The sequence below is a fragment of the Octodon degus genome, unplaced genomic scaffold (assembly GCF_000260255.1).
Source record: "Octodon degus isolate 3935 unplaced genomic scaffold, OctDeg1.0 scaffold00101, whole genome shotgun sequence".
Classification (NCBI taxonomy): Eukaryota; Metazoa; Chordata; class Mammalia; order Rodentia; family Octodontidae; genus Octodon; species Octodon degus.
This window is the reverse complement of record NW_004524677.1, coordinates 3,101,803-3,110,344: the sequence shown is the minus strand read 5'-3', so window position 1 is coordinate 3,110,344 and position 8,542 is coordinate 3,101,803. Positions and strand designations below refer to the sequence as shown.

At 35.6% G+C, this 8,542-nt stretch overlaps 1 protein-coding gene and 1 pseudogene across 4 annotated transcripts in view; both read left to right on the top strand.

Moving 5' to 3' along the window:
- Positions 1–8,542, top strand: part of Lrba (LPS responsive beige-like anchor protein) — a 752,085-nt gene that overhangs the window by 358,802 nt on the left and 384,741 nt on the right. The window lies entirely within an intron of this gene.
- LOC105743136 lies at positions 6,064–7,973 on the top strand (annotated as a pseudogene).

Below are 8,542 nucleotides of genomic sequence, written 5' to 3'. Positions count from 1 at the left end.
AAGCAGGACAGTCCCACAATATTCCTTTTCCTGTCTGTTGCTTTCATTTACCACCCCTTTCTTCTTGAACATCCACCTACCCGAGAGACATCTTAGCAGTAACTGGCATGTCATGACAAGCAGCCTATGAGTATATCTTTAAGTGGCATCCACTTAAATAAGAAGGCTTCAAGTAACATCATGTAATTCAGTTGTGTCCCTAATTTTCTGATCAAGGAGTTTATGGGGCCACAGAGGAAAGTGATCGATGATGTAGAGTGTGCCTAAGGAGAGAAAACATTCTCTCAGGCTTTCACAGAGAGCAAATTGGTCAAGCAATGGCTGTGACTCATCCACATGGCTGACACTGACAAAGGATCTACAAACTGCTGTACGGGTTTTCAGGATAAATCCTGAGGGGATTTGACTGACCTTATCAGATCCAAAAGCTACAATTCTTGTTACATAGGTCTTGCTTAATCTTGGTCTTAACCATCCAGAAGAAAAGTATGAAAATGAAGTATAAAATGTAAAGCCATATTAATATCCTGAGCTATAAAAGGCTCAAATCAAGAACTTCTGACACTGCCAACCTTACAGAAAACCCACTACTATTATGGGCTACTGGATTATATTGGAATATTTTGTTGAATTCATGCACCTATAATATTTAAATGTCAGTGCAGTACCCTTCTCTGACAAAACTAAACAAAAAAGGGGATACAAATGAAGGACCATTTTGTATCTGTATATTCAAAATAGGATAGATACATAGCTGCATTGTCTTAATTCAATGAATAGAAATATTTTTGTTCTAATAGTGTTTGTAAACAGGATGTCATGTCTGCGTCTTTTACAAGGAATAACCACTGAGACAACAATGTACAATGTATTAATTATTGAAACTGTCCTACTAATTGGATTTGAAACTCTCACATTGCTGTTTGTTTCTGAATAAAATTATTGAAAAAAAAAAGAATGATGGATTACAATATTTTAAATTACCATGATGGTGTCTTTCATCGTGCTTTGAAGTAATGGGATAGGCAATTTCAATTGTGAAATACAGGTTAGCGCAGTTTACATTAAGAAAACAATTGACCCTTGTTAGCTGCGTTGTTTGGAGTGCTCCCTAGTGCTTAGGGGTAACCTACTTTTGAGACTGGTTTTATGCTATGAAAGGAACATGGAGTAAAAATACATTTTCAGATTATATGCTACACTAAATTGAATAGCTATTCTTTGTCTAAATTTCTTTTATATGAAATTGACGTTGCGATGGGAAGGGTATGTTTGTGAGGTCTCTGGGCAGATTGGGTGTATCTGGAGGTTGTACTCTTAAGTGAAATTCATTGGAGAGATGTGTGTAAATGCTACATTGTGTATCTGATGTGTAAATAAAGACCCAACTATATTTTGGAATAGGAGGAATATGTCCAAATCGGGAAGAGAATAAGAGAGAAAGGGGAAAGGAAAGAAGGGAAAAATAAAAAGAAAATGAGAAAAGGAAAATGAAGCATAGCTTGATAAATAGGGAGGTGAGGAAGAGTTGAAGGTAAGGTAGGAGGGGGAAAACAGTTATGTCATGTACAGGTAAAATATTCTATGATAAATGTGATCACTAGGTATCTAAAGTGTACCAATAAAATCTAATGTAAAAAATGCATAAGGTGAAACTTTAATAAAAAGTTTATTGTGGAGTAAAATTCTACAATGTGTGTTAAAACAATATAAAATATCAGTTTTTGTTATTATTGTTATTTTGATGATTGGTATCTTAGTTACTTTTCTCATTGCTTATACAAAATGTCCAACTTTCAAAGTTAAAGGATGAAAGGTTGATGTCAGCTCACAGTTTGTATCGGCTTCAGGCTGTTGGCTGTCTTGAAGGCAGGGTGGATGGCAGAGGTGCGTTGCAGAGGAGAAACAGCCCATGGCCTGGCAGGCAGGAGGCTGCTGAGGCAGCCACAGCCACCAGCCTGCCTTCCCCCTTTCCCTCTTTATTCTATCCGGGCTATAAACCTATCGATTGGAACTATCCACACCCAGGGTGGGAATTCTATTATCCCTACCAAGACCTGTGCTAAAACTAGTCAGTGCACTAATTTCGTACCACACACCATTAATCCCAGTATCATATGCCCTATATCGAACCAGCTCAGATCCAGGCCCACCTGAGTACCTGGGGTGTTGTGCGGGGGTCATCTAGATGTAGGCCCTAAGTACTAGTGTAGATATTAAAGGCTGTAGCCAAATCAGAATTCTCGTGAGAAATTTCATCTTTTTAAGTTAAGTGATTATGTTCATTAATTATTTGAATTTGAATTCATTTATATTCTGAAGAACAGTCATATATGCATTCTAATTTAAATTAACAAATTTGAACCTAGGATTTCTGATTTTTTTGCTGTTTAGTTTTTAGTTTTTATATTTCTGTTATAAAATGCTTACTGGTATAGGTAGGATATACATTTCCTGCATATGTGTATATGCTGGTTTATGCGTAGGAAATACATTTCCTTCTAAGATCTAATATTTGTTTCTTTGGTACTTTTGAGAAAATTTTTTAGTATTTTATTTTTAATATATAGTTTGTATACTTTTATAAGATGAGGCAGTTGAAATTATATATAAGATATCATACATAATAAGCAGTATCTGACTCGTATGTTTTGCTTGAATTCATCCTGTTGCAGATAACAATACTAACAAATTGGAATTTCAAATTTACCAGTTATATTCTTCTATAACATTTTCTTTGTTTATGAAGAATGATTCAAAAAAAAAGAAGAATGATTCATTAAATCTTTTTAAGTCATAAAAACTATTTCAGCTGACTTTATAATAGGAGAATAACTGCAGACCATATATTTATCTCATGATTTTTTCCATCAAAGCAGGAAGAAGTGAATTATTGAAAGATAAAAATAAATTTGTTTGCTTTCTGTCAGAGTTCATATCCACAGCCAACCTTGATAGAAGACCAGAATGATTTAGACAAGTTTGCTTTGGAGATTCATAACATATGCTTGCTGGACAGAATTGAGTTATCTCTGCTGTGGAGAGTAAGTTATTGTAGCAGGAGCTGACAGAGATGAAGATAACTGGGGGAAATTCAATTACCTTTTAGTGTTTTCTTTCTAATGGGATTCTTAATGTGAAAAAGATCCTTAGATGATGTGCCTGTTACTTGTGAGATTTGTCTTGATACCTGTTTCCAAAATACTTTGAACTTTCAGTTTCAGACCTTTGTTGAGTATAAAAGAGGCAGTTTATTGGTAAGGATAGTTGTGTTTGAAAGGTCTTTTGTTGTGGTTTAAACTTGATGTCATTGGTAATTTTTATTATCATTTACTCCTCTCTGATTTTCTTCATCGAGTATATTATTTTCAATGAGTTTATTATTTAATGGCTATACATTTTTTCTTTCTCTCAGATGAGCATTCTGGAAATAGATTACAGCTTCTTAGTGTTTTTACATTTATGCCTCTGATTAATTGTCATATGCTGGGTCTTGGCAGTTGTGTTTAAATGCTGCCAGATTTTCCATGCTTCCAGTTGTGGCTGGTTTTTCACTTTGCCAATTTGTTTTGTTAGAATAGTGTCTATTTTCTCATTCCCTTCTAGTTTTTCAATGTCAAATAGTCTGGCTTCTCTTCCTCTTCAAACTTAAGAAAAATGGATTAAAATTGTTCCATTAATGACATTCTAATTATACTACACAGTCATTTTTTTCTCTCTCATTTTTCTAGTACTTGACATTGATTGAAAAACTCTTCTTCTTTCTTTCTTTTTCTTTTTTTTTTTTTTGGCGGGGGGGCTCTTTTGAAGGCAGGATCTCCCTATGCAGTTCAGGTTGGCATTGAGCTCCCTTTGTAGGCCCGCCTGGTCTGGAACTTGCAACAGTTCTCCTGTTGCAGCTTCCCGAGTGCTAGAATTACAGGCATGTACTATCACACCTGGCTTATTCCTTCTGTTTTTAAATTATATTTTTGCTTGACTTAAGTACCTGGTGTTTTGTTGATTAGCTTTTTATTTCTTATGGTTCTCCTTTTCTTGTTTCATGTTTTGTTCCATTTCTTATTCTTTTTCTCAAAAGTATAACCCTGATACTGAGGTGTAAGGATTGAAAGTTTGTCAGGCTAGATACCCTAGTAAGATCCTTTCTCAAAATAAAAGATGCTGGGGATATATCTTAGCAGTCCCTTGGTCTAATCCTCAGTACCTTAGACAGACAGACGGATCAACCAAAGATGAATGAACAAGTAGAGCTTTTACACAAATATTTCCTTGGAGTTTGTAACTTCTGTAACCTTTTTTAATAACCTTAGTTTAGCAGTATCTAAACCTCACCATAGAAAACACATAATATTTAAATTTTAAAAATTTATATAATTTTTTTTCTAGATAATTAAAGTATTATAAGAAGGCATACAATAAGAAATTCTTTAAGTTCCTCCAGAACATTTTCTATCTTTTAACTGGTGCAGGTAGCGATTGTTAATTTCTTATTGATTTTTTTTCAGGATTATTTTAATGTATATTCAAGTAGGAATATATATAATATCTCCCTATACCTCTTTTATATTTATGCTAACATCAATAATATTTTGTATTTTTCTTTTGAAACTTAGTATTATCTAAAAAAAATATTTTATACATCTGTCAGTAAAGCATTAATGTATGCTTGCTCTGAGAGTGTGTTGTAAGCTTGTAGATTTTTATTACTCTTATAGGTTATATGTGGTACCATGTAGATTTAATTTGCATTTTTTGTGTAGTTTTTTAGATTTTTTTATTTTAAAGAATAAAAATAAGAAACATTAGAAATGATACAGTTTTAAAAAACAAGATGAAAGGAATTCAGCAATGGTTGTTATATTGTGTATTATTGTCTTCAGAGTAGTTGTTCAGATGACCAGCTATAAGCATGTAAAATTGGTCCAAAAACTCTGAAAGAAACAGTTAATGCTTAAATCTTTTTTTCTTCTGTGTAATGTTCTTCTTTTTTGTGAGTGAACTTGATTGTTTTTGGCCTTTTGTATTTTTCATTCTGAGAACATATCCTTTATACATTCTATGTGATTGTCTTGCTGATTTTTTGTAGAAGACTTTGATACAGGAGGGAATTACTTACGTGTTTTATATTGCAATTTAATTTTACCAGGTTTCTTTTCTTATTTGTTCAATTAGCTGTGATTTTTTTTTTTTTTTTTTTTTGTCCGGTACTGGGCATTGAACTCGGGACCTTGTGCTTGCCAGGCAAGTGCTTATTACTACTGAGCTGTCTTTCCAGCCCTTAGCTATGAAATTTTTGTTGTTGCTTTTATCACGGTTCTGCAGAAATTTGTAAAATGTTATTATTACATGTGTGTGGTACATAATGTTTACATTTCTGTGTAGAGTTGGTACATGTACATAACACCTCTGGATTCTTTTTTCTCTTTCCTCCTGACATTTATTTTCAGCTCATCTTAGTGTATGTTATATTGAGATTAATTTATTTTATAAATCTATCTACACTATTACATAATCACCCTCCTTTGTGAGGTGCAGCTGTGTCTACTACACACCTAATTGTTTTGTTGTTTGCTTCTAGCCTGCATGTGGTTATGTATACTGATAGAAAATTGTTGCAGCTACTGAGAATTTCTGATGTGTATCAATGCTAGTTGATCTCTGTATCTTTTTCCCTTGTTACTTTTTAACTTTATTTCAGAATTGCACCTGTATTTGGCTTATCTGTTTCAAAACAGAATTTTCATTTGTTTTGATGGTGTTTAGTCATACACTGATAGTTTTATTTAATTTTTAAACTTTTATTCTGCTGGTTTCTTTCCTTCTTTTTTTTTTTTTTTGGTGGGGGAGGGCAGAATCAGGGATTGAACTCAGGCCCTTGTGCTTGCCAGGGAAGCGCTTATTCCACTGAGCCATCTCCCTGGCCCCTCTTCTAGTTTCTTTTTATTGTCAAAATTGAATTGGCTTTTCTTACTCAAATAATGTTTTAAGCTCATTGAATGCACTGGTAGGTGAGGGGCTTCTTATGTGCTGTCTTCACTCAGCCAGGCCTATATGCAAGCAACTATGTTGAAGAGATCTGCAGTTGGCATTGATCTTGGCACCTCCTACTCTTGTGTGGGTGTCTTCCGGCATGGAAAAATGGAGATAATTGCCAATAATCAGGGAACTCGAACTATTGCAAGGTATGTCGCTTTCACTGACACCAAATGACTGATTGGAGGTGCTGCAAAAAATCAAGTGGCTATGAACCCCACCAACACAGTTTTTAATGCTAAGCATCTGATTGGACGTAGATTTGATGATGCTATGGTCTAGTCTGATGTGAAGCACTGGCCCTTCATGGTGGTGAATGATTCAATCCAGCCCAAGATTCAAGTAGAATACAAAGGAGAGACAAAGAGCTTCTACCCAGAGGAAGTGTCTTTATGGTGCTAACAAAGATGAAGGAGATTGCGGAAGCTTATCTAGGGAAGACTGTTACCAATGCTGTGGTCACTGTGCCAGCTTACTTTAATGACTCTCAGCATCAGGCAACCAAAGGTGCTGGAACTATTGCTGGTCTTAATGTAGTTGGAATTATCAATGAACCCACAGCTGCTGCTATTGCTTATGGCTTGGATAAAAATGAAGCTGAAAGAAATGTTCTGATTTTTGATTTAGGAGGTGTCATTTTTAATGTGTCGACCTCACTATTGAAGATGAAATCTTTGAAGTGAAATCTACAGCTAGAGATACCACTTAGGTGGAGAAATTTTGACAACCAAATGGTCAATTATTTTATTTCTGAATTCAAGTGCAAGTACAAGAAGGACATCAGTAAGAACAAAAGAGCTGTCCGCCATCTTCATACTGCATGTGAGCAAGCTAAGAGAACCTTCTCTTCCAGCACCAAGCCAGCATTGAAATTGATTCCCTCTATGAAGGAATTGACTTCTACACCTCCATTACTCGTGCTTGGTTTGAAGAGCTGAATGCTGACCCATTTCATGGCACTCTGGACCCTGTGGAGAAGGCTCTTCGAGTTGCTAAACCAGACAAGTCTTAGATTTGTGACATAGTTCCGGTGGGTGGTTCTACCTGTATCCCCAAGATCCAGAAGCTTCTGCGGGACTTCTTCAGTAGAAAAGAATTGAATAGGAGAATCAATCCTGATGAGGTTGTTGCTTATGGTGCAGCAGTTTAGGCAGCCATTTTATCTGGAGACAAATCTGAAAATGCCCAAGACTTGCTGCTGTTGAATGTCACTCCTCTTTCCCATGGTATTGAAACTGTTGGTGGCATCGTGACAGTCTTCATCAAGTGCAATACCACCATTCTTACCAAGCAGACCCAGACCTTCACTACCTACTTGGGCCTGGTGTTCTCATTCAAGTCTGTGAAAGTGAGCATGCCATGAACAAGGATAACAACCTGCTTGGCAAGTTTGAACTCACAGGCATACCTCCTGCACCCTGTGGTGTTCCTCAGATTGAAGTGACTTTTGATATTGATGCCAATGGCATCCTCAATGTTTCTGCACTTGATAAAAGTACAGGAAAAGAGAACAAGATTACCATCACTAATGATAAGGTCCATTTGAGCAAGGATATAGAGCATATGGCCCAGGAAGCAGAGAAGTACAAAGCTGAAGATGAGAAGCAAAGAGGCGAAGTGTCCTCCAAGAATTCATTGGAGTCCTACACTTTCAATATGAAAGCAACTGTTGAAGATGAGAAACTTCAAGGCAAGATTATTGATGAAGATAAACAGAAAATTCTTAACAAGTGTAATGAAATCATCAACTGAATAGATAAGAATCAGATTGCAGAGAAAAAAGAATTTGAACATCAGCAGAAGGAGGTGGAGAAAGTCTGCAATCCCATCATCACCCAGCTGTACTAGAGTGCAGGTGGCATGCTGGGGGCTTCCTTAGTGGAGGAGTGCCTCCCTCTGGTTGTGCTTCCTCAGGGCCCACCATTGAAGAGGTTGATTAAGCCAACCCTTAATATAAATATAGCAATCTTCCACAGCCATTAAAATGGAAGGACCTAAATTTGTAGCAAATTCTGTGGCAGTTTATTAAAGTTGAGCTGCTATAGTAAAGTACTGGGCATTCTCAATATTTGAATAATGAAACATGTGCACAGGGAAACATAGCACTGCACTTTAAGCACTGTGCTATAAGTGGAAGTGCAATGTCTTCAATACAGATATTTAAATTGGCACCATAAAAATGTTTTTTAAAAATAATGAGTATTGTTTTCTTTCTCTGACTTTCACTGAGATAAGTCAGCATTTTTAGTGCTATGTATGACATAGCCTTTGAGTTGAGGGAGATAAAGTGTATTATTTTAATGAAATGCTCATTTAATTCTCTGTAGTGGAATTTTTTGCTTTGTATTTTGTTTCTTTTCAGAGGGAGGGAGCTATGAAGATTGTTGTTCAGTTTTTTCACCTTTGATTGCAGCAGTTGAGTTGATAATGTAGTTCTTTTCCTTTTATTCATGTTAAATATTTTAGTATTATGCATATGTGTGTGTGTGTGTATATATATATATATATA